Source organism: Culicoides brevitarsis, chromosome 2 (genome assembly GCF_036172545.1).
Source record: "Culicoides brevitarsis isolate CSIRO-B50_1 chromosome 2, AGI_CSIRO_Cbre_v1, whole genome shotgun sequence".
In the NCBI taxonomy this organism is placed as follows: domain Eukaryota; kingdom Metazoa; phylum Arthropoda; class Insecta; order Diptera; family Ceratopogonidae; genus Culicoides; species Culicoides brevitarsis.
The window spans coordinates 5,077,393-5,101,900 of NC_087086.1; the positions used below are offsets into that span (position 1 = coordinate 5,077,393).

General features: G+C 22.5%; 2 protein-coding genes across 2 annotated transcripts in view; one reads left to right on the forward strand and one right to left on the reverse strand.

The window, feature by feature from the left end:
* Positions 1–22,889, reverse strand: part of LOC134832487 (U6 snRNA-associated Sm-like protein LSm4) — a 96,852-nt gene extending 73,963 nt beyond the window's left edge. Inside the window, exon 1 of the mRNA XM_063846528.1 lies at positions 22,884–22,889. The gene's annotated coding sequence lies outside the window, so the exon portion shown is untranslated. The remainder of the gene's footprint in view (positions 1–22,883) is intronic.
* LOC134832486 (inositol-pentakisphosphate 2-kinase) overlaps positions 1–24,508 on the forward strand; it is a 55,064-nt gene that overhangs the window by 17,048 nt on the left and 13,508 nt on the right. The window lies entirely within an intron of this gene.

Here is a 24,508-nt window from a genome sequence, read left to right on the forward strand (position 1 = left end):
ATCATATTGTTTAAATATATTTCGAACAAAAAAAAAAAAAAAATAAAAAATTTAAATAGACAACAAGAGAAATTCATATAATGGTCATGGAGGTCTATTTTCTGCTAATTTGATATTTATTTATTATAATTTTTTATTATAAATATTTTAATTTGATTGAATGGAATAACAACACGGCGCTCGATCGAGGTTTGGACAAAAAAAAACACAATAGTTAGTTACAAATGATAGATAGAACGTATCGAGCTTTATTATTATTTTTTTTTATTTTAGAAAACTGGTAATTAAATTGTGCAATCAGTATAGCGTTTGCTACTACTTCCATGCTAATCCAATGTTAATATTGTTATTGTCGGTTGTTGTGCCATTTTTATTTTGTCGATTATTATTAAATTGGCATTGTTGCTGTGGATTTTAGTGCAAAGTGCTAAGTTACAATGCAAGGAGAAATATGGTTCAATTGTTTGACTTTTTAAACGAATTTTGGTAGATTTTTGTGAAGGAAATTTAATTAAAAGGCATTTTTTTATTTTTATTAAAAATATTTTTTTTAATTATTTTTTTTTTAATTTTGGCTTTTAAAAAAAATTTTTTTTTCATTCAAAAAATTAATTAAATTTTTTATTAAAATTAAATTTCGATTCAAATATTTTTTTTTGTTCTGAAGAAAAAAAAATAAATTAAATATTTTTTAAATAATTAAAATAAATCAAAAAATTAATATTTTAATAAAATTTTCATAATGAAAATTTTACCTTTATTATAAAATTAAAATTTTATACAAAAATTTTAAAATTCTATAAAATTTTATATTTTAGTTATTTAATTTTATTAATTAATTATTATTTCTTGTTTGCTCTTAATTATTTATTTTAAAATTTATAAATATGTATTTTTTTAATTAATTCAATTTAATTAATTTAATTAATTTAAAAATGAAAATATATAATATAATAATAATAAAAAAAAATAATATAAAAAAATTATTTTTATTAAAAAATTAACAATTAAATGAAGAAAAAATTAAAAAAAAATCGAAGAAACTTTTAGATTCAAAAAATGAAAATTTATTTATAAAATATATATTTTGAATTTTTTAAAATAATAGTAATTTTGAAATATATTTTTTTAAATAAACTTTTTACTAATTTTTTAAATTAATTAATAATTTATATTAAAAATAATAAAAAATATTAATTATTTAATTTAAAAAAAAATAGCAATTTAAAAATTTAGATTATTTTAAAAAAAAAAAAAAAAATTTATATTTTTTTATTATTTTTTTAAAAAAAATATTTTTTTTAAAAATTAAAAAAAATTGAGCAGTCGAAAATTTTTTTTCATTTAAAATATTTTTTCGTAAAAAACAAAATTCAAAATTTTGCTTTTAATTTTGAAATTTTAACCATCCCCTATTAATTTCATGATATTTCGTGACTTTTATGAGCAAGTCAAACGTTTAACTCATAAAACTATTTTTTATGTTTGTTTGTCTCTTTGTCTATTCCGCCTTTTTATGTGTGAGGTGTGAACGCAAGCGATTAAAACCTTGTTGCTTCCTTTTCTATTTTTAACACGGTGCAACGACGACGACGACGACAATCAACCGGTAAGTGTTTGTTTCGTCGTTCTGTTTGGACAATTTAATTGTTTCCTCAATCGAATCGATTTTAGTCGAAACCTCCAAAAAAATTATTAAATATTTATCAAAAGTGAATACTTTGCCATCTGTCTTTGTTTCGTTGATGCTCGAAAAAAATGTTCGTTTTTGTACCAAAAGTCGATAAAATAATTATGACACATGTTGACTTTTTTCTGTTCAGGTAACATCGTTTGGGCGGCGCGTCAGGAAAAACTACAATTATGATTGATAAATATCTTCTCCCACACAGCGGAGAGCTACACGTGTCGCGCGAGATTGTCATTATATGGAAACTTTATCGGTTTTCATCGTTCGCGTCGACGATAATGGCTTTTTCCTCTGGCGTGGAGAGAGAAACGAAGTATGTGTGTAGCGTCGATTGGATTATTATTGATTTTCAGTTCGGCGTTATTACTACTACGTACATGTGTCTCCTGATAATAAAAAATTAGATTTTATTTGTCATTATGGCGTTTTACGGCGGAAAAAAGTGAAGTTAATGGATGTGAGTTGAGGAATTTTTTATGAGACGTGTGACGGTAGATTTAAATATAGCTCGAAGGTGAACTGATTGGATAAAGTTCAGGGAAGCCTAAAATGATTTTTTTATTAAGTTTTTAGGTTTGAGTCAGTTTTTTTTTTATCATTAAGTGAATTTTTGAACAAAAAAAAAAAATATTTAACTCAAAAAAAAAAAATTAATTTCTTAAAAAAAAATAATTTCGATTCTTCGAGTTTTAACTGCTTAAAAATATTAAATTTTTAATTTTTTACTTATTTTTTTTTTAGAAATTATTGACAAAAAATTAATAAAAGATTTTTTTTTTTAATTTTTTTTTGTCTATAAAGTCAAAACGGCTTTCCGGTTCTTGAGTTTTTTTTAATAAACCTAATTTTAAATTTTTAGTTCAATTATAAATTATTTCTAAAATTTATTGATTCAAATTTAAGAAAAAAAAATTAAAAACTTAAAATTTAATAAATTTTAATGAACAAAAAATATTAAATTATTTTAAAAAAAATATTTTTTTTATTTTTTTAATTTTAATTATTTAATTAATTTATTTAGTTTAATTTAAAATTTAATTATTCTAAAATATCTTTTAAAAATATTTTTAATGTAAAATTTTATTTTTTTTAATTTATATTTATTTATTTAACATTTTTTAAAATATTTTTTTATTTTTATAACCTATTTTATTATTATTTTTTTTTATTTTATTTTAATATTTTTTTTAAATTTTTTTTAATTATATAATTTTTAAAAACCTTTAAAATTTAATATAACTAAATATAAAATTTTTCAGCTCAGTAACTGATTGCTTCAACATCAATTCACATAAAATCTTATTTCTAATGATTTTTTTTTTCATTCCATCGTCGTGTGTGACTTACTTGTCTAAATTGATCAATCAAATAAAATCACACAAAACACTGAAAAAAAAGTTGAAAATTGATATTCAGCACATTGCTAATAAACAAAAAAAAAATAAACCTCATTTCATGTCATTTTTTCAAATCGTGTGTGGTTTGAATTGTATTCATTAATTAGAACATTAAATTGATCTTTTTTTTTGTGCCGCTCACTCGACGCGATTTATGGCTCAATTTTTTAAGTAACAATCCTGCTTTAACTAGAAAGTCCTTTGTTGCGCAAGTTTTTTGTGTGTTGTTTCAACTTTTAATTGGTAAAAGTCGCTAAAAATCGATATTTTGTCATTTATTTGCTGATGATGCAATATTCATACAGGGTTTCGCATTTAGTGCTTATTTACACAATTATTATATTTTATTTTATTGATTTTGTCAGCTGATAAAATGCTTTTTTTAGTTTAAAGAAAAAACGAGTTCAAGCAATTATTGCGACTGACGATGACGAAAAAGGTGAGATATGTTATTGAAGAATTCTTGAAAGTCTTTTGAGAAGGCACTTGCGGAATAAAAAAGAGAGATTAAAGTGTGCAACTTTTTTTCTCCTTGCAAGAATAAATATTTGCTCAAGCACGTCTGTCATTTTTTTACAAAAAGAAAAAAAAATACAATTTTTCCAGCTTTTTATTGAAACAACGCACAACAAGGTATTTTTCGCCTTTGTGTTTGAGCGAAAAAAATGATAAAAATCGTATGCAGGCAGCGACAGATGATTAAACAGAGACACTTTTTACACAATTGTGACGCGATAAAAGGTTGCGGTCAAGGAACTTTTAGAGGTGAGTTCCCGCATCTTTTGTAAAATTGCGTAATTTGTCATTTTTTTGGCGTTTAAATTCTTATTTGACAAAAAATTTAATTTTTCATTAATTTTATTCAATTTATTTTTAAATATAAAATAATTTCTTCCTTTTTCTTTGAAAATTTTTCAGGTAAAAATCAATTTAAATTTACAATCAAATTAAAAAATTAAAGATTTCATAAAATAATAATTTAAAAAAATTAAATTAATTAATTTAAAAAAAAAATTATTAAATTTTCTTTCTCTTAAAAATTTTAAAAAAATTCTAAAGATTTTTTAATAATTTTTAAAATATTTTTTTCACTCAATATTTTTATTTTTAACAAAATTAGGTTCAAGAAATTTTAGAAAAATATTTTAAGTTTTAATTTAATTTTTTATTTAATTAAATTTTATTTAATTTAATTTTTTTGATTTAATTTTAATTCAATTTTAATTTTTTTTATTTTATTTTAAATTAAATTTAATTAATTTCATTTTTTTTTTCTCAAAATTTCCTTATATGAAATTTTGAAGTTTAATCGAGTTTCAGCGGATTTTCGGTTCTCGAGTTTTATTTTTGAAATTTTTTAATTCTAAATTAAAACTTCTATCATAAATTAATAATTTTTAATAAAATTATACAATTAAAAATTATTTTTTTAAATGTTAATTCAAATAAATATCCGTTAAAATTTTTTTAAATATTTTTTTAACAAATTTAAATTCAAATTATTTAAAAATAATTCAAAATAAAGTTGTAAAATTCTTAAACTGCGCCTCATTTTGAAACTTCAACTCCAATAAATTTGTCACTTGATGTAAACAAAATTTTTCATAAACAAAAAAATTACGTTTCAAAGAACATTCTCAAACTTCACTCGACTTGAACTCCGTAATTTGCGAAAACAACAACATTTATTTATAAAAAAAAATAATGATGATACTCTTATGTAAAGTAGTTACGCCATATTTTTTCAGTCGTTTCAATGTATTCTTTTTGCTCTTTTTTTTTTTCTTCTGTTTTTTTTTTTTGTTTATGCTCAAAAGGGCGAATCGGTCAATTTGGTTGTGGTAGTTATTTTGCGTTCTTTCTTTCTGCTTTTCGATCTTCTGCGCTTCTCGTTCATCACATCGATCATGACCAACCGGCATGTTTTATAATTATGTGTATGATAATTTCCTCCCAAAGACAAAGAACATTCCAGTTTTGCATCGCTTTCTCGTTGTCTCTTCTCTCTGCATGCACCGTGAATTTATTCCGAAAAATAAAAAAAAACTCGTCAAGCATGAATTTTTTTTCAAAATAATTTTGGAACATTAAAAAAAATTATGAAAGGAAACACCTTGCATCCTTTTTTAATGAATTTTGTACGGGTTTCGCCTTCATGCTCTCGTTTTGGGTTAAAAAATGTGCAAAGGGGACAGGAAATTATGTTGTTTGGCTCAACTTCTGTCATCAAGACGAAGAAGAAAAAAAAACGAGAAACTTTTATGATCAAAACAAATATTTTTGCGTTCGTTCGAGTTTTAATGAAGAACCAAAAGAAATATGAACTCGACCAACTAATTTGCCAATCTTGGATCTCTTTTTTTTTGCGATTTTGTACGCGATACGCATATTTTTTTGGTTGGTTAGAGTAAAGAGTACTTTTGTTCAAGTTGTCAATAACTGGTTTTCGGTTATTTACAATTGAACGTTTTTTTGTTGTTGTTGTCTTCGTAAGTTGTTGATTTTTGGTGTGTGTTTGAGTATTTTGTAACTTTGATACAAGTTTAAATGATATCCGAGTTGGTTATGACTTTTTTGCTAAATGAGACTTTGATAGTTTGTGATGAGTTTGGGTCAAGGCGAAGGGGATTTAGATGATATTAGCGATTCTAGATATGAAATTATTCCATTTGAAATCCGTTTTGATGATATTTTTCATAATTTTCTGAAAAAAAAATTTTTTTTAATAATTTAACTCATAATTTGTATAAAAGTTATGAAAATTAAGAAAAAAAAAATAATTTTATATATTTTTTTAATTATTATTAATAAATATTTATTTAATTTATTTTTTTATTTAATTAATTAATTATTTATTATATTTAATTTAATTAAAATTTATGAAATTAATTATTATTTAATTTTATTAATTTTTTTATAATAAATTTATAAAATACTTCTTGAAAAGTCAGAAAAAAATCTAAACTTAAAAAAAAATAAAAAAAAAATTTAAAAGGTTGGTACTTTAAATTTTTTTTTAATTATAATTATATTTTTTTTTATTATTTTATTTTTTTTTTATATTTTTATTATTTTTTTTTTAAATTTTTATTATTTTTTTTTTATTTTACTCTCACGTGCTGTTGCCATCATGCGTTCATGTAAAATGACCTTCATCCCCTTTCATCTTTTCTCGATAATAAATTTTCTGAGGAATTTATCAATCACTCAATTAATCAATCGGTTGGATATTCGCCTTTCGAGAAAATTTCCATCAAATCAAGGTCTTGGCATCGTGCGTGCTTCGTCTTTACAAAAGTTTTCTCTGAACAAATTTGCTGTTCCGCCTTATTATTATATAAATTGCGACACACACCGCGTTTGTTGAGAACGAAAAATAAAATCTTCCATTGAATAACAGAAAATTACTTCAAATTATTCACTCTTAATGAAGCCTGAATTGAGAATGCGAGCCACGTGAGTTCTCATTCACATTTTCATGAATTCGCAGCGTTTTGGATTACCATAAAAGATGCTTTTGAGTTGTTCCGGATTTGATTTTTTCTTGAATGAGCAATTTTTGGGTTAAAATAAAATTAAAAAATTTTCTTTCAATAATTTTATTTAAAAATATTCAATTAATTCAAATTAATTTTAATTTTAGATAATTATTTTTTTTTTTGTAATTATTTTTTTACTTTAATTTCAAAATTGATTTATTTAAATTAAATTATTTCGTAAAAATTTTGAAACTGAAATTTTAAATTTTTTGACATTTAAAAATTTGACAGCTGTAAAAAAATTATTTTATTTTAAAATTAATTAATCAATTTAAAATTAAATTAAAATAATAAAAAAAAAATATTTTTTTTTTATTAATTAATTTTTTTTAAAATTATTTTATTTAATTTTTTTATCATTTAATTAAATTTTAATTAATTAAAGATTACTTTATTTTAAAAATTATTTTTTTTTAAATTAAATTAAATGAAAAAATGTGAATTAAATGTAAATTAAAAAAAAAAATGTAAAAATTACAATTTTAATGAAATTTAAAATTTTTTGACATTTAATAATTTGACATCTGTCAAAATTCATTAAAACCTTATTTTTTGTAATTTTAAAAGTAAAAATTTGCTAAATTATAATCCTTTTCGTTTAAAAAAAATTCGAAATTTATAAAAATTTCAAATTTTATCAACAAAAAAATTTGCTTCTGTCAAAATTTTGACATTTAAAAATTTGACAGGTGTCAAAGATTCAATAATTTTTTTTTGGATCATTTTAAAAACAATTAATTAAAAAGTAACAAAAAATAATTCAAGAATTTTTCCTAAATTTACATTTAACCTCAAAAAAATTACATCCATCATCCATCAACTGTCAAAAACAAATTATGGAGCAGCCTGGTTGTTCATAATTTTTAATTAATAATCATACCGCAACAAAATAATAATAAAAAAAGTGACACATAAGACCCCACAACCGAGCAGCGAGACATGTTTTGATGACAACATTTAGCATTATTACTATAAAAGTGTGTGCGGCATGACATATAAGGAAGCAAAACTCTTTTTATTTATGCAAATTAAATTTGTTGTGTATATGTGAGCGTCGTAGTGCAAAAAAAAAAACAAGAGACCTGAATGCGTAAGTGCCTCTATGTGACTTTTTGCTCAGTCAAGCTGCAAAAATATATCAAAGCACGTTGCTGTAATGATAGTAATCACGAAAATAACAGACTTTGGTCAGTTATCTAAGCGACACACAGAGTTCAATTTCATTGTAAAATCTTGTAAAATTCACTTTTTTCACGTGCTGCAAAGGGGTTTGAACACTTTTTCATTATTTTTTATTATTATTGAATAAGGAAATAAATTTGTCTAGCTTCCGAATTAAAATAGATAAATTTTATCGTGAACGTAGCATGTCGGTATGGCGTTAATATAGACATTAAATATCGTAGATGTTCTTCTTCTTCTGCTACTTTTTTGTGCAGTACATTCAAGGTGCTTGAATAATAATATTTTCGAAAGGACAACGACCTGAGACGGGGACACAGGAATAAATTATAAGGCAGATTTAAGCAAAAATATTTTTTTTAAAACTCGAGTAATTATAAAAAGTGACATTTTTCAGTCGATTTTTAGTTTGCCTGTTAAATGGAGTGAACTCAGTGAAGTGAAGCGTTCTAAAAATAAATAAAATTAAAAAAAAAATGCAAAATAGAACGAAAAATTAAGTCGGAATTCCGGAAATGATTGTTGGTTGTGTTGTGGTAAGGAACATAACATGTGAGTGTACTTGAATGAGCATTTAATCATTTTTATGGATGGCTTATCGGGGTTTCGTGTTTAGTCGTTTCTTGGTAATTTTATTTTTGTTTTCAAGCCTTTGAAACATTTTTTTTAATATGGAAAAATATAAATAAAATTCCAAGAAAAAGGAGGAAAAATTATTTTTTTATTAATGAATTTCACGAAATTATTTTTTTTAAATATTCTGTTTTAAATAATATTTTAAAAATAAAAAAAAATAATTTTATAAAAAAAAAATTTATAAAATAAATTTATTTAAATAAAAAGAAGTTTTCTATAATTTAAATTATGATTATTTTTTTTTTAATTTAAAAAAATAATTTAATTTAATTTAACCTAAAAAAAACTTATAATTTTAAAAAAATTATCCATGTTAAGAAAAAAAATTTTTCAAAAGTTTTTTTTAAATTAAAAATTATTTTTAATAAATACGATTTTTGTTCAATATTTAATTTATTTTTTAATTTAATATTAAATTATTTGTTTAAAAAATAAAAAAAATTAAAATAGTAAAAAAAATTATAAATTGATTAAAATTATTTATCTAAATAATTTTTTTAATTAAATATTGTATTTTAAACAAGATATAAATTTAAATTTTTTTTAATAAAATAATTTTTAAAAAGTTTATTAAATAAATAAATAAAATATATTTTTTAATATTTAATTTAAAAAAAAATCGAATTTTTTTATTAAATAAAAATGTTTAATTAAAAAAAAAAAAATAACATATTTTATAAATTATTATTTTTTAAAAAAATTTACAAATAAAATTATTTTTAAAAAAAATATTTAATTAATTAATATAATTATTATTTTTTTTTTATTAAATAAAAAATTAAAACAAAAAATCTGCGCACTTTTAATTGCGCAAATTTTCCGCAAAACCATATAAACTTCCATCCGACACAAAACTCGTTTCTTTTTTTTATTAAAAAAGTTTTTAAAAAGAAACCCAACAGAAACGAATCCAATAAATTACAGAAAAGCATTTAAAACATTTGTAGGGCACTTTAATGAATTTTTATGGAATTTCTTTCTTCGCATCGCTTTTGCAAAATTGTGTTGTCTCGCCATTGCGGAACCCTTGTTGGAAGAAATTTCTCACACTGACCAGAAATTCTCTAAAATTTTGCTCTCATTCAGAAAAAAAAAGTTAAAAGAAGAAAAAAGTTGATGGAAAAAAACTCATCTAACACCGTTGCATTGCACAATCACGTTTGCGGAGCTCTCGCTAATGTAATTCAGTAACTGTAGTAGCTGAAATAGAAAAGAAAGAAAACTAGAGGTACTGTAATTGATTTCCCATTCACTCCTACGGACTTTTACTCTGCATGAGTTAGATATTTGTGTGAACGAACGAAATTAATCGTAACAGTAACGAAATGCAATTTTTTTTTCTTTCTTTCTCTATTTTCGCTAAGCCACTTTTTCGAACTTTATTTCTTTCTCTCCTACTTTTTCGCTGCGATCGCGCAAAAATAATAATTGCAATAATCAAATTTATTCCTTTCTCTTTGCTGTGGCCTGACTTTGCCTATTTTGCTTGCGTCGTGCGAAAAAAGTTACTTTCTTGTCACTTCTCTGCTGTAAGTCGCGACGTCGTCGTCATAAGACTTCATTTTCTAATTTGACGCAATAATTTACTTTTTAATTCAATTTTGTTGAGAAATTTTAATTTAAATTTTTTTTTCAGAAAAAAATTTCATGAAGGATAAAAATTGCAAAAAAAAAAATAATTTTTAATCAAAATTGACAAAATTTCTGAATTTGTCACGTAAATGATGACGAATCGAGCGGGGTACGTCACGAACGTTATTTCCTCTGATGGGAAAAAAAAGTTGATTTTAATAGTAATAATACTGGTTTTGTGACGTTTTTACGCTTCGTGAGCTTGTGTTAGTGTTAATTACTGCTTCAGGGAGTTTCAACTAAATTTTTATTAAAATTTTAATTTCCAAGAGGCTTTTGACCTCCAAAGACCTCGATTCCGAATTAAAAATCAATAGAAAAAAAATACTCGGATCTTCGCCAACTTCACACACACAAATTTTTTAACACAGAAACTCGTCAATAAATAATTTATGGAGTAGACGTGTGAAATACTCACACAAGCAAAGCAGTCCACGAATGAACGAGTGAGTCACCGCATCAGACAAGACACGAAATCGATGTGTTAACAACACAAATCAGCGATAAATTCAAAGAACGCTAAAAAATCACTTTGCGTATAGGTTTGGATTTTACGTAAAATACAGAAAAAAACACACGCGATTGGAACGGATTTTTTTTTTATCGAAGGAAATATCGCTGAGCGCACTCAAGAAGTAAAGTTGGCAAGAATTGTAGTAATGCGAATGATAAATTTTATAGACTTTTTTTTAGAAAAATAAATTTAAAGAAATTATTTTTTTTTAATTTTTAAAATATTTTTTTTTATTTTTATTAAAAATTTATTCAAAAATAAAAAAAAACAAAGAATTAAAAATTAAATTTAATAAATGTTGACATGCTAAAAATTTATTCTGAATGTCATTTCTCAACAAAATTCAAATATTTATTATTTAAAACTAAAATAATAAGATTTTATAGAATAGATTTTAATTTATGAAAAATTTTTCAATAATTTTCATGAAATTTCTGACAGCTGTCAAAAAATATTAGTTCTTAAACAATTTTAAATTATTTTTAATTGCATTTTTAATCAAATATTGAAAATTATGTTCTAAATGACTTCATAAAAATTCATATCTTACTCAAAAAACTTAAATTATTTTTTATTTTATTTTATTATTAAACATTTTTAATTAAAATTAATTAATTAATTTAAATATTTAATGTTATTAATAATTTTAATTAATTTATTTAATAATTTTTATTTTTTTTTCTTAAATTTTGCAATTTGACTTTAAAGTTTACTGAAAGTTTAAATTTTCAAAATTTAAATTTAATTATTTTCATATTATATATTAATTTTTTTTTTTTTTATTTAAAAAAAATTAAAAATAATTTTTCTATTTGTGTTAAATTGCTTTATTTTTTTTTTTAATTATTATGATTTTCGATTAAAAATGTAAATAAAAATAATAAAAAATTTTTGGAAATTTTTAGACAAAAATTTAGATTTTTAATTTAATTATTTTTATTGAAAAAATTATTTAATTTATCATATTTAAAAATTAATTTTTTTATTTTGAAAATTTTTAAAATTATTTTTATTAAATTATTTTTTTTTTTAATTTGAAAATTAATATTTAAAATTTTAGAAATTATTTCATTTTTATTTCTTTAAAATATTTAATTTTTATGATAAAAAAATTAAATTTAATAAAAATTAAAATTTAATAATTTTAAAGTAAATAATTCTTAAAATTCATAAAAAAAAATTTTCTTTCGGAAATTTTTAAATAATACAGTAAAAATTCGTAATAAAATAAAATAAAATATTTTTCTTTATTTTTTTTCAAATTAATTTTATTTTTTTTTATCTCGCCTAAAATCCTGTTATTGAGAAAATTAATTTTTCACAATTCCATTGACGTACAAGAAACTGATGATCATTGCAAAATAATAATAATATTCGTAGAGAACTCTCTGTGATTATTTTAGGTCAAAGATTTCGATTGAATAACGTGATAATTATAAATATTAACTTTATGCATTGACGTCCTCTGCCCAACGAAGATATTGACGCGCACACGATAAGATAACGCCGTTCGATAACAACTCCGCTGCGCAATTAAAATTTTCTTATCTCTCGCGCGAAGAACGTTCTCTAAATAGTAATTTTTAAGCCAGACTCGTTTAGTTTTGTATATTTACTACAATTTTGTTATTTGTTTTGAACAAATACAATTTTTGCACTCGTTGAACGGCCTTCCTGGTTTCTCTTGCACGTTAATCGCCCGTAATCGCATTTTTTGCTGTGTTTGTGCAAATTGTGTGCGTGAATGAAATGAGAACTTTGCTGATTAAATGCGGTTCAACGCAACGACGATTAAAAAGTTGTGTGCTCACAAAAACAAACATCAAAACAGGGGCAACAGATGGTGATAAAAGAATTTAGTTTTTTCCTTGTTTTGTTATTGTCGCTGATGAAATTTGCTCAGAAAATAAAAAATTAGCGCAGATAAACAAAAAACAGACAATTTTGTCGCAGAATCGCTGTCGAGCCACGTGCAAACTCCGTTCAAGGATGATCCGAAGCTGAGTCGAACGACTCTGTAACGAAGTCAATGTAATGAATCAAGGTTCAGTTTCGATTCTGTGCTTGATGAATAAAGTTTTTTTTTCTGCCGTGTCGTGTCTATTTTATAAAAAAAAAGTTTAGCCGGTTCATTAAGCAACCACACGAGGCAAGTACTTTTTTGCCCGAAATGATTTTTTTTTTGTTTTTGGGGTGACAGAACGAAAAAGAACCGGTTTTTGAATTGTAAAAGAATTTTTTTTATTATTTCGTGATAGATTTGTAGGAGATTGTTCAAGCGGATGATGATGATGATGGTTGTGAAATAACACAAAAAAAAAAGAAGTTTCAACATACAAGTGATTGTTGAGTAACGCATGACTTGAAAGTAACTAAATTTGGTAAGGAATGTTCTTTCAATTGGTTTGGGTTGGATGGCTTTTGATACAAAAGTAACAAATTTAACGAGTTTTGGTTGAAGATTTTGATAGAAAAGAAATTATCAGATGAGATTTTTTTTACAAATTGATAATTTTCAATGGATTTTGAATTTCTTTTGTAGAAAATTAAAAAAAAAAAACATTTTTTTTTTTTGTGATAAATGTTTGGTTTGAATTTATTGAAATATTTTTTTTAGTAAATTTTCTTATCTTAAATTAATATTAACTTAAATTTCCACAATAAACTCTTGATTTCATTAAATTTTAATTAAAATTATTTTTTTAGTAAAATATTTTGAAATTTAAAGTCAAATAAAGAAAAATTTAATTTAAATTTTAATATTTAGAGAAATCATTAATAAATGAAAAATAAATAATAATTTAAAAAATAAAAAAAAGTTAATTAAATCTTTTTTATGTTCAAATATTTTTTTTATTTTAGAAAAATCAATAAAATTAATAAAACAATTTTATTTTTAATTTTTTTAAATTGTTTTAATTTTTTAAATAAAATTGTTTTATAGTTTTAAAAAATTTTTTAAAATTAAAAAAAATTAAAATAATTAATTTTTTTAAATAATAAATTAAATTTCAAAATTAAATCAAATTAATTTTTTTTTACATTTAAAATTTTCATAAATTTTTTTTTATCATTATTTTTTTTAAATTCTAGCAAAAAAAATATTTTTAATTTGTTTTAATTTTTTAAATAATTTTTTTAAATGTTATTTTTTTAATTAAAAATTAAAATAATTTTTTACATTTTTATTTAAAAAAAAAATCTATTTAATTTTTTTTTACAAATTAAATTGCTTGAAAAAATTTTTTCAGACATTTTGAATTTTTTATAAATATTTTTTTAATTAATTTCTTTTATAAATTTCATAATATCAAAAAATATTTTATAAATATGTTAAATAAAAATAATTAAATTTATAAAAAAAAAATCTAAAATTAAAAAAATATAAATGAAAAATTAAAAAAAATGATTTTTAATTTTTTTTTATATGAAAACTTTTCCACAAAAAAATCTTAAATTAAGTTAAAAATAAAGAACTTAAATTAATTTTATATATCAAAATTTGTTAAAATATTTCTCATATTTCCCTAAAAACCATATTTCAACACAAAATCGATAATCTCCCTTTAAGTTGAATATTACTCGTTAAATCTACTTGTCAAAGCGCCATATTGCGCTAAACCTCTTTCTTTCTCCCAGCTCACTCATCAATTTCAATCAACATTGATCCACATCAGTGTTAACAACATCATCAACATCACATGACGATGACATTATTCACAGAGCGAGAAAAAAAAGTAGAAAAATCAGCAAAAAAAACACAACAAACGACGACGACGACGACACCAAAAAAGCTCATTTCCATAATATTGATTATATTTTGCATAATTAACTAACCTGTAGTCTTGTCACTGCTTCTTCTTCTCTTGAACAAATTCATCATAGTTTATCTCTTTTTTTTTAGTTTTTTAAAACAAAACCAACAACATTTCTTTTTTTTTTGTTAACTTCTCGAACGATCTCGTCTCTTACAAAAATAACAGTTAATTCGAGGTCAAAAAATAAATTAAAGTTGAATCCATATCATAATATCGGAAATATTATCATAAAATATGTCTTATGTGCTCGTTCTTCGTCTTTCTCTCTTTTCTCCGTGAACGAGGTAAATTTGCAAGGCAGTAAATTGACTTGGGGATACATAATGTTCCGTTATTGCGATGCTCCGTGCTCCGTAATCGATAGATTTTCGATACTACTTGGGTTCACGTAAAATGTCCATGCCATGAAATTTATGATTTTTCGTGCGCCACGTTGGATTTTGCTGCAATTTGTCTTAATTTTCGAATTTTTTTTGTGACTTGAGATGATCTAGAAAATTTTTTTTTATGACAAAAAAAAATAATTTTTAACTCATTAAAAAAACCAATACGACAACTGTGAATAACAGTCACTTCACTTCAATGTTTTGTGAATAGAGAGCATAACAGGCCGTTATTTCAACCTCTTTCTAGATTTACTACTTTTTTTTTTATATATATATGGCCAATATTTATTATATTTATTTTACCGTAGAAAGACGATGCTCGTGTTGTTGTTTAAATATTGTGTGTGTTTTAAAAGCATGAACATAGCTACTGCTGAAGCTTAAAGCAAAAAAAAAATAAAATAAAAAATGCGAGTATCGATTAACTCGCTGGCGCACAATAAAAATAACATGAGCGGCATAAAATGGTTATTGAACTATTTTTTTATTTTATTTTTTTGATGCTTAACGATTGAAATATTGCAAAAAAAAATGCGGTTTGAACTGCTTTTGGGTGTCCCAACGGCGAGAATAATTTTATTGCTCGAAATGACTTCATTTAACTGGAAATTGGGTAGAAGGGGCTTTAGATATAAATTTTTAGTTGAAAAAAAAAATGTGAGTCATGGATTTTGTGGTTGGATATTTGTCTGAAAATTATTCTTGTGAAACTTGAAATTATTAAAAATTTAAAATTTTGTACAAAAGTTGATTCAATAAATTTTTATTTTTTTTTTATTTTGAATAAATTTAATTTGAGAATAATATTTTTAATAAATTTAATTCAAATTTAATTTTAAATAAAAAAAAATAATTTCTTTAAATTTAAATATTTTTTTATTTCTTTTAATGTTTATTATTACCATTTTTATTTTTAATTTTTAAAAGAATTTTTTGATAAATTTACTAAAAAAAATAAAATTAAAAATTATTTTAAAAAAATTTCTTAATATTTATATTATTAAATTCGATAATATTTTTTATTATATTTTTTCATTAAAAATTTTTATATTTATATTTTTAAACGACACATATTTGCATTTATTTATTAAATTATAAAATAATAATTAAAATTATAATTTTTTAAAATTTAAATATTTTTTAATTCTTTTAATATTTTAGTTATTTTTAAAAAGATTTTTTTTTAATTTAAAAATTTTATTTTTAAGTAATTAAAAAAAATTAAATTAAATTAAAAATTAATTGAAAAAAAGATTATAAATAAAATTATTTTTAATTTAATTATTTATTTATTTTTTTAAATTTTTCTATATTTATTTTTCATTTTTTATTTATTTTTGAATTTAAAAAAAATTCTTTACTTGATAAAATCTATAGAAAAATTAAAAAAATTTTTTTTTTTAATATTTTTGATTTTTTTTCTCACAAAAACTTTAAATTCAAGTATTTATTTAGCAATTTACTACTTTAATGAAGTTCTTTTTAATTGCAAAACTTAAACCAGCACAAAAATTGTCAGTCACTCAAAAAAGGGAACAGCAACAAATTACCGCACCGAACTTTTAACGAAGTCGAGTGAAAATAGAACTCGCTTGTTGATGATGACATCAAAAAGTCACTTTTTGAAAAAAAAAACACGAGGAGAAAGAGAAATTGCTGCATTTGACACTTTAATTACGTTAAATTAGCTGCACATTCTAAAATATCGCACGATACCTTCCTTCCATGTGCATTCGTGGAGCAACGCGCGAGAGGTAAAAGGTAGATCATTAGTTTGCGCAAAAAATTGTGCAAAAAGTCATGTTTCTATTCAATTGCAAAGCAGAACGCGCGAGACAAGCGGAGAGAGAGCGGCGAACGAACGAGAGAGAGGTTAATTATTAACATCCATTGTATTAACACAAAATGCAGTTTCACCGTCAATAAATCCATACAGCACTCATTTATTGGCCCGAAAGCACAATGCACGAAAAACAATGGCATGACAGTGATGTGCAATCAATTGAATGGAAAAAAAATTAACAACAATGATAATAATAATACAACAAACGAACGAACGAACGAGACCTCACCTTTATTTACTCACAGACAGTTTTCATTGTTCTCGATTTATTTTATTGCAAATTTTAATGTACAACGACGACTCGATCTCGATATGGCACAAAAAAGCCATTTTTCATTAATTTTTATGTATTAAAAGGCCCTGTTAAGTTTTTTTTATATATTTTTTTTTGCATTTCATTTCGCGGGATTTATTAAAGTGTAAACTATAAAAGTTTTTATAATAATTAATTTTAAAATGAATGCCATCATCAGCGACAGCGATAATGAACAGACAATTATCGTTCGCAAAGTGATTCAATAACAATCGTGGTTGCGTGTGTGGGGATTGAAAGGACAAATGACAAGGCGGCTCCATTTGTTTTTTAAGGACAAAAGAATATTTTATGGGAAATTTTATTTTTTTATGAATTTTTTTTTTAAGTTTAAATTCGTTTGAAAATTTAATTTTGAGTGAAAAAAAAAATTTTTAAAAAAAAAAAAAAATTATTTTTAATAATTTTTTTCTGAAATAAATTCTTTTAGACAATTAAAAGATTTTAAAATTAAATTCAAAAAAATTAAATTATGTAAATATTAAAAAATTTTTTATTAAATTAAAATTAAATTTTTTAAATTAAAATTAATTTTTTTAAAATTTTTTGTTTTTTAAATTTAAATTATTTTTTTTCAAAATAATTAAAAACTTACAATAATTAATTTATTTTTTTTATTTTTTTTTTATGAAAAATTGATTTTCCATGAATTTTTTTTTTAAACTGAAATCAATTTTTTAAAAAATTTTCAAGTCTATTTTTTTATGAAAACAAATAATAAATATTTTTGAAAATGTTATTTTTCTTTAAAATATTTTTTTACAAAATTTTATAATTTTTTTCTAAAGATTTTTTATATTGAAAATTTATAAAAAATTAATTTTTAATTAATAAAATATTTCGTCCTTAAAATTGAGAAATAATAAACTTTAATTAAAAAAATTTTTTTTTTGTAAAAAATTTAAGTAATTTTTACGAAAAATTTAATTATAATATTTTTTCAAATTCTTAAAAATAATATTTTTTTTATATTAAAATAATAATTTTATTTATTTAAATAATTTTAAAAAATTAATTTTAATTTAAATTTTAATTAATTTAATTTATTAAAATTATTTTTTATTTAATTTTTTATTTTTAAAATTTAATTTAAATTAATTAATTTAATCTGATTTTTTATTTTTTTTTTACTTTTTAAAAAAATATATTTTTCTTCAAGTTCACACGAGACCCATATATTTAAATTTTCTAACTGTAAATCGCATGAAAACTAAAATTTATCAATGAAAAACTTGTTTTGCTGAATTTGACACATCATAAATTTTCTGCACGTTAAAGTTTTTTCACCTCTCTCGCTCGATTCTCGCCTATCCCAAAAAAAACGTATCTATATTTCTATTTATCATTCAATATATCCGCTTCTTGTGTACACAAGAGCTCAGAGCAAGACACAGCGCGATGATTTTGCATAAAATTTTATTATTAGCGCATATTTACATATTATATTTTCTGCTTCTTCTTCGTCTTCTCTCGTTTCTATACTTTGTTAGAAATGCTCTATAAATCGCATAAATGCATATTATAATAACATATTCGCCATTTCTCGATCTCACATTCGAGATTTTTTTTTTTTTGCTTTTTGGAATAAAATTTGTTTGTTTTTTGTGTAGAAGAGAAATATTTAAAGAAAAGATAATAAGAAGCAAAAACGGGTCAACGGCCTAAAATAAATTTTTTATCGCACTAAATGCGCGTCGAACACCGCCATACCACAAAAAAAAATAACAAACGAAAAAAATCATCTGCTGATCAAAATATACCCACAAAATGTTTGTATACACATGAAAAAATATGAGCGGCGATCAACGACGTGTGTTTGATGATGCGTGTTTATATTTACTAGTTAATAAATAAAATTTTGTAGTAGTAAAAAAATGTTATTTAAAAAAAAATTATAAAGAGGTTTAATCAACCAAACTAAAGAGGACAGTGAACTTAATTAAATTATTTTTTTTTTAACTTTTTTTTTCATTGAATTGCGTCTTTGACATTCAATTGCATTTTTTGGGGGGAAGTTTATTTCTGGTAAAATCTATGAAAGTTTCGAAAGCCGTTACTCGAACAGAAAAAAAACTTCATTTGGATGCACTTTGAATGATGTCATCGTAACAACACCTTTAAAACGCAATTGCCGTAAATTGCAGTCGATGGTCGTCTTCCTCAAAGTGAAACAAGTTGCAAACTGATACGCAAAAACTGATGCAAAAACACTTATTTATTTATTTGGCGACAAGTTTTTGTGTAAAGAGACTTGTTGATCTTTAGTTGTTTGTGCTTAACAGAACGGGTATCTCCATTAAATATGAGGTTTGACGAAAGTTTTTAATTAAATATTAAATTTTTTTATATTTTGAATTTTTTTCTCATAAATTTATATTTTTTAATCATTTTATTCGATTTTTTTTTAATTTTCTATAAAAAAAAAATAAATTTAAATCACTTTGATAATTAATGGAAAATTTTTAAATTAAATTAATTCAATTTTTTTAAGTAATTTATTTTTAATCAAATATTTAATTGAATAAAATTTAAAAAGAAAAAATATGAAATTAATTCTTTAAATAAATAATAAAATTTTAAATAAATAAAAAAAATAAATAAATAAAAAATGAAAATTTTATTAAAATTCAAATTGAAAAAAAAAATAAAAAAATAAAAAATTATAATAAAATAAGCGATTTATTATTATTTTTTAGTATTAATTTTTATTAAATTTTAAAATAAAATAAAATAATTTAATCAAAATTACGTAAAATTTTATAATAATTAAAATTTTTTAGTTCAACATTTTTTAAAATTATTTTAGAGTGAAAGTGTTTTTTGACAATAAAATTTGTTTTTTTTTTTATTTTTTTTTATTATGTTTGATTTGAATTTTAGAAAAATTTACATGGACTTACCCGAGAATCTCAAACAACGAGAAAAATTGAAATGCGTAAAAATATCAAAAATACTTTTTGCGACTGTCATCCATTAATTCGTTCATTCATGCAATATATATATTTTTGGCAATCATGGCAGTTTATTTGTAGACATTGACACGTTTTAAAGGTTTTTAACTATTTTCGGCATATTAATTTGCGTTTGTGCACAAAATTGTTCCGTACGAGCAAATAATGTCTGTTGTAAAAATTAATTTTTATTTTTTTTTCGTACAGGTTTACAAAGAAACACGTTGTTGTTGTTGTTGTCAAGTCTTAACGGGCAATGAATCGGGTGTGAGGCAATAATTTACAACAAAATATTAATAATAACACTTTGTGATGGCACATTACTCGACGATGATGAAACTTTCTTTGTTTCAAACTTTTTTCTTTTTTTTTCGTTAATTTTATCTTTCGTGAAATTGCGATGTAATTTTTTTTTCTGTTGATTTTTGGGAATGATTTTTCGATGGAGATGAGTATAGCGCCGCCGTCACGTAATGTCACTTAATGGCAATGAAAAAGTTCATGTTGACGTAAATGCATTAATTTTGGTGTCATGTGATGAGCTGTAGATGGATTTTTTGAGGGTATTGAGGGAAATTTGGACTTGAAAAATTAAAAAAAAAATAATTTTCATGACAATTTTTTGAAGAAAATTGTACAAAAATAAAAATTAATTTTTAAAAAAGAAAAAAATAATAAATTTTTAATTTTAATTGAAATTTAAAAATCCTTTTTCGGTCTCCTTAGCTGTTTTAATTTTTTTTTACAAATTTATAAATAAAAAAATTTAATATTTTAAAATTATAAAAATTTAAATTGATTTTTTTAAAAATTAAAAAAAATAATTTTAAATTTTAATAAAAAAATTAATTAATTTTTAATTTTAATGAAAAAATTTTTAAAAAAAATTAATTAAAAAAAATTTAAAAAAATAAAAAAAAATTTGAATTTTTAGTTAAAAAAAAAATATTATAAAATTTTAATTAAAAAAAAATAAATTACAATTAAAAATTTTAAATAATAAAAAAAAAAAAAAATATTTAAAAAATTTGAAATTTTAATTTAAAAAAATAATTTAATTTGACGAAAATAAATAAAAAATTTTATAATTAAAAAAATCAATTAAAAATTTTTAAAAAGTTATTTAAAAAAAATTATGAATTTTTAATTTAATTTAAAAAAATAATTTTTAACTAAAATAAATAAAAAATATGTTATTTTTATGATTTCAAAAAAATCTTGACTTGAAATTTCGTAACAAAATGAAATTCTTAACGAAAAAAAAAATTCTCCATGAAGCACGAAATTCGTCACAAATCATCTTCCATATGTTTGCATCAATTACATTTTTTTGTTGAAAATTATCATTTCTTACACAACGCTCATATTGTCGTCTACCAATATGAGTCGCTCGTCGTCGTAAGTATTCGCAAGTAACGCGTATGTTATTTTAAAAAATTCATATGTAACACATTAAAAAAATATTTATTTCTATAAAAAGTTTTAGTTTGCGAAGCCGACTCTTGTCTGTCTATGTTTGCTCATGTTCGTTCATGTTTCACATGCGAAGTCATTGTTAACTTTTTGGTCTTGGCTTAATGTATTTTACGGATTATGGAGACAAAAAAGTTACGCCAGCAGTGACTCTTTTACATTTTTAATGGACTGTTACTGTCTGCGAACTTCGTTCCGAGGCGTTTGTCATTCGATATTATTTTTTTCAGAAATAATTAGGATTAGGCTGCTTCGTCGTTCAATTTCATGGAAGTGAAATGAAAATAACGAAGTAAGCTCAACTCATGCGGTCATGCAGTGAAAATAATTTCCTGCTGTCGAACGATGAAGACGATGACTTGAGTTGTTAATGAAAAAAATTGTTTATTGCGAGACAAGCAGGAACAAAACGCATCTGATTGTAATTCGAGGCAATTGAACATTTATTTTGATTGATTGGGTAATAAGACGTATGTGACGACTCGATGTCGAGAAATTTGATGCCAAATGATTGATCGTGTTCAGAATCTTAAAATTCTCATCAAAAAATATGAAAAAAGTAACCTTTTCAGCAAAATAGCGAAAAAAAGAGAGAAAGAAAAAATGTTTAGGTCAATAAAGCGTTTTTCCAACATTCACCTTTTTTCTTCGTTTTATCCAACTGGCACATCATCGCTCCATTGTTCATTGTACGTTTGATAAGTTTTCTGTGTTACAGCACCATTGTGCTGCGTGATTGAGGCGTGCAAAATACTTTTTTCTCTTCTCTCTACTTTTCCAGTCATCAGCATCGTCGACGTCGTCGTCATAGTTATTCGCAACATCATCTTTTCCAAACGAAACTCAATTCAATTTAAAACAAAAAAAACTGCTTGCGATGGCAGATTAACATGATTTACTTTGTCGTACAGCAGTTGTCGTTGTCCGCTACAACTCGTACCATAGAAATGTGCATCATGTTTGCAAACAAATGAACAACAAAAAAAATAATTTCACAATTTTTTTCCAAATGGGTTTGTTCGAGTTAGAGAAATTTTTAAGTTTAAAAAATTTGACTTGAATTTTTTTTTAATTTCTTAAAGATTTAAAAGCAAAATTTAAAAAAAATGCCCAAAGCAAAATTTCTAAAGAAAGTCCCAAAGCACATTTTAAAAAGAATTTCCTAATGCACAATTTAAAAAAAAAATTAGAGAAAATCCCAAGGCACAATTTTAAGAGACTTCCCAAGCTTCTTTTGAAATTTTGCATTGGGATTTCCTTTAGAAATTGTGCATCGGGATTTTTTTAAATTTTATTTAAAAATTTTTCTTCTGAAATTGTGCTTGGGGAAATTTTGAAGAAAATTTTTCTTTGGGATTTTCTTTAATTTTTTTAAATTGTGCATTAGGAATTTCTTTGTAAAATATTCATTTTTTTTAATTTTGAAAGAAATTGCCAAAACAATTTTTGCCAAAATCCCAAAGCACATTTATAAAAAAAAATTTGCTTTGGGATTTTATTTTTTTTTAATTTTGTTTTGGCAATTTTCTTTTAAAATGTTGCTTTTAAATTCTTTTTTTAATATTTTCTTCTAAAATTGTGCTTCAGGGCTTTCTTTTAAAATTTTGAAAAAAAATCCCAATGCAAATTTTTAAAACAAAATTTTAAAGAAATTTCCCAAAGCTCAATTTTCAAAGAAAAAATCCCATAGCACATTTTAAAAGAAATTTTGCTATGGGAATATTTTTAAATTTTTCATTGGGATTTAAAAAAAATGTTTTTAAAATTTTGCTTTGGAAATTGTTTAAAAATGTGCTTTGGGACTTTCTTTAAAAATTTTAAAAGAAAGTCCCAATGCACAATTTTAAAAGTTTCCTTTAAAGTTATTTTTTTTTTCGATTTTAAGTCAAATATTGGAATTTAATTTTTTTTTTTAAAAAAATAAAAAAAAATATAATTGATAAAAATTAACTTTAATAACTTACCGTAATTTTCACTCCATCGAATAAACTTCATATCACACAAAAAAAATCGTCGTCGTTTCTCGCTGCAATAACGTCGCGGGTAACCCGTTGTACGATCTCAATGTTTTTATAATTCATTCAAGCATAAAAGTCGTGACCATATAAAACGACAGAAGTGGTTCATCATCATTATTTGAGCGCGCGCGTGCATATGTGTGTGAGACTTTCATACAACAACACTCCAACTCGCTCATATAAATGTTATTATTAGTCTATTTTAATTTCAAAAACGTTCCAATGCATTTTGTTTATGAGTCGCTCGACACTGCTGAGTTTTAATTAAAATAATAAAATGAAGTTTCTGCGGGTTTTTGTTGTTGTTGTATCAACAAATTATTTTTCGTATTATTATTAACTACAGTTCATTCACGCAACAACCTCTGACACACTCACATTTCGTGTTTTCATTAAGGGATTACGCAAAATGAGCTGCAAGTGAAAGAAACTTGCCTGCCAGCAACTCGGCGGCATTAACAGTAGCTGGCAACGAGGCACGCATACACCAAAAAGGAAAACAGATCGTGTAACAACATTTTTAAACGTGTTTAAATTGAAGCAATCGTATTTTTAATAATTTTTTTTCATCAGGTGTTTTGTTTGTTTGAGAGCTTTTTTTGTCACGTTCTTCTAGTTTTTGGATTGACCTCGAATTTTTTTTAATTAACTTAATGATAAACAAAAATAAATAATAAAAAAATTTAGAAAATTATTCAAATTAATTTTAAAAAATTAAAAAAAAAAATAAGTAAACTATTCAAATTAATTTTAAATTTTTTTTCAATGAAAAAATTAACGAAAAAGTTTTAAATTTAAATTTATTGAAAGAAAAATTTTATAAAAATATCCAAATAATTTTTTTAAGATCCAATTAAATTTAAATTTTTTTTTTTAATTATAACAAAAATATTCAAATAAATTTTTAAATCTTTTTTTTTTAATAAATAAAAATAAAAAAAAAAAATAATAAATAAAATAAATAATTAAAAAAATAAAAATAAGAAAAATAATCAAAATAATTTTTATTTTGTGAAAAAAATTTAATAAAAATATCAATATTAATTTAAAGAAAAAAAATAATAAAATATTCAAATTAATTTTTAAAGAAAAAATGAAAAAAAAAATTTTTTTAAA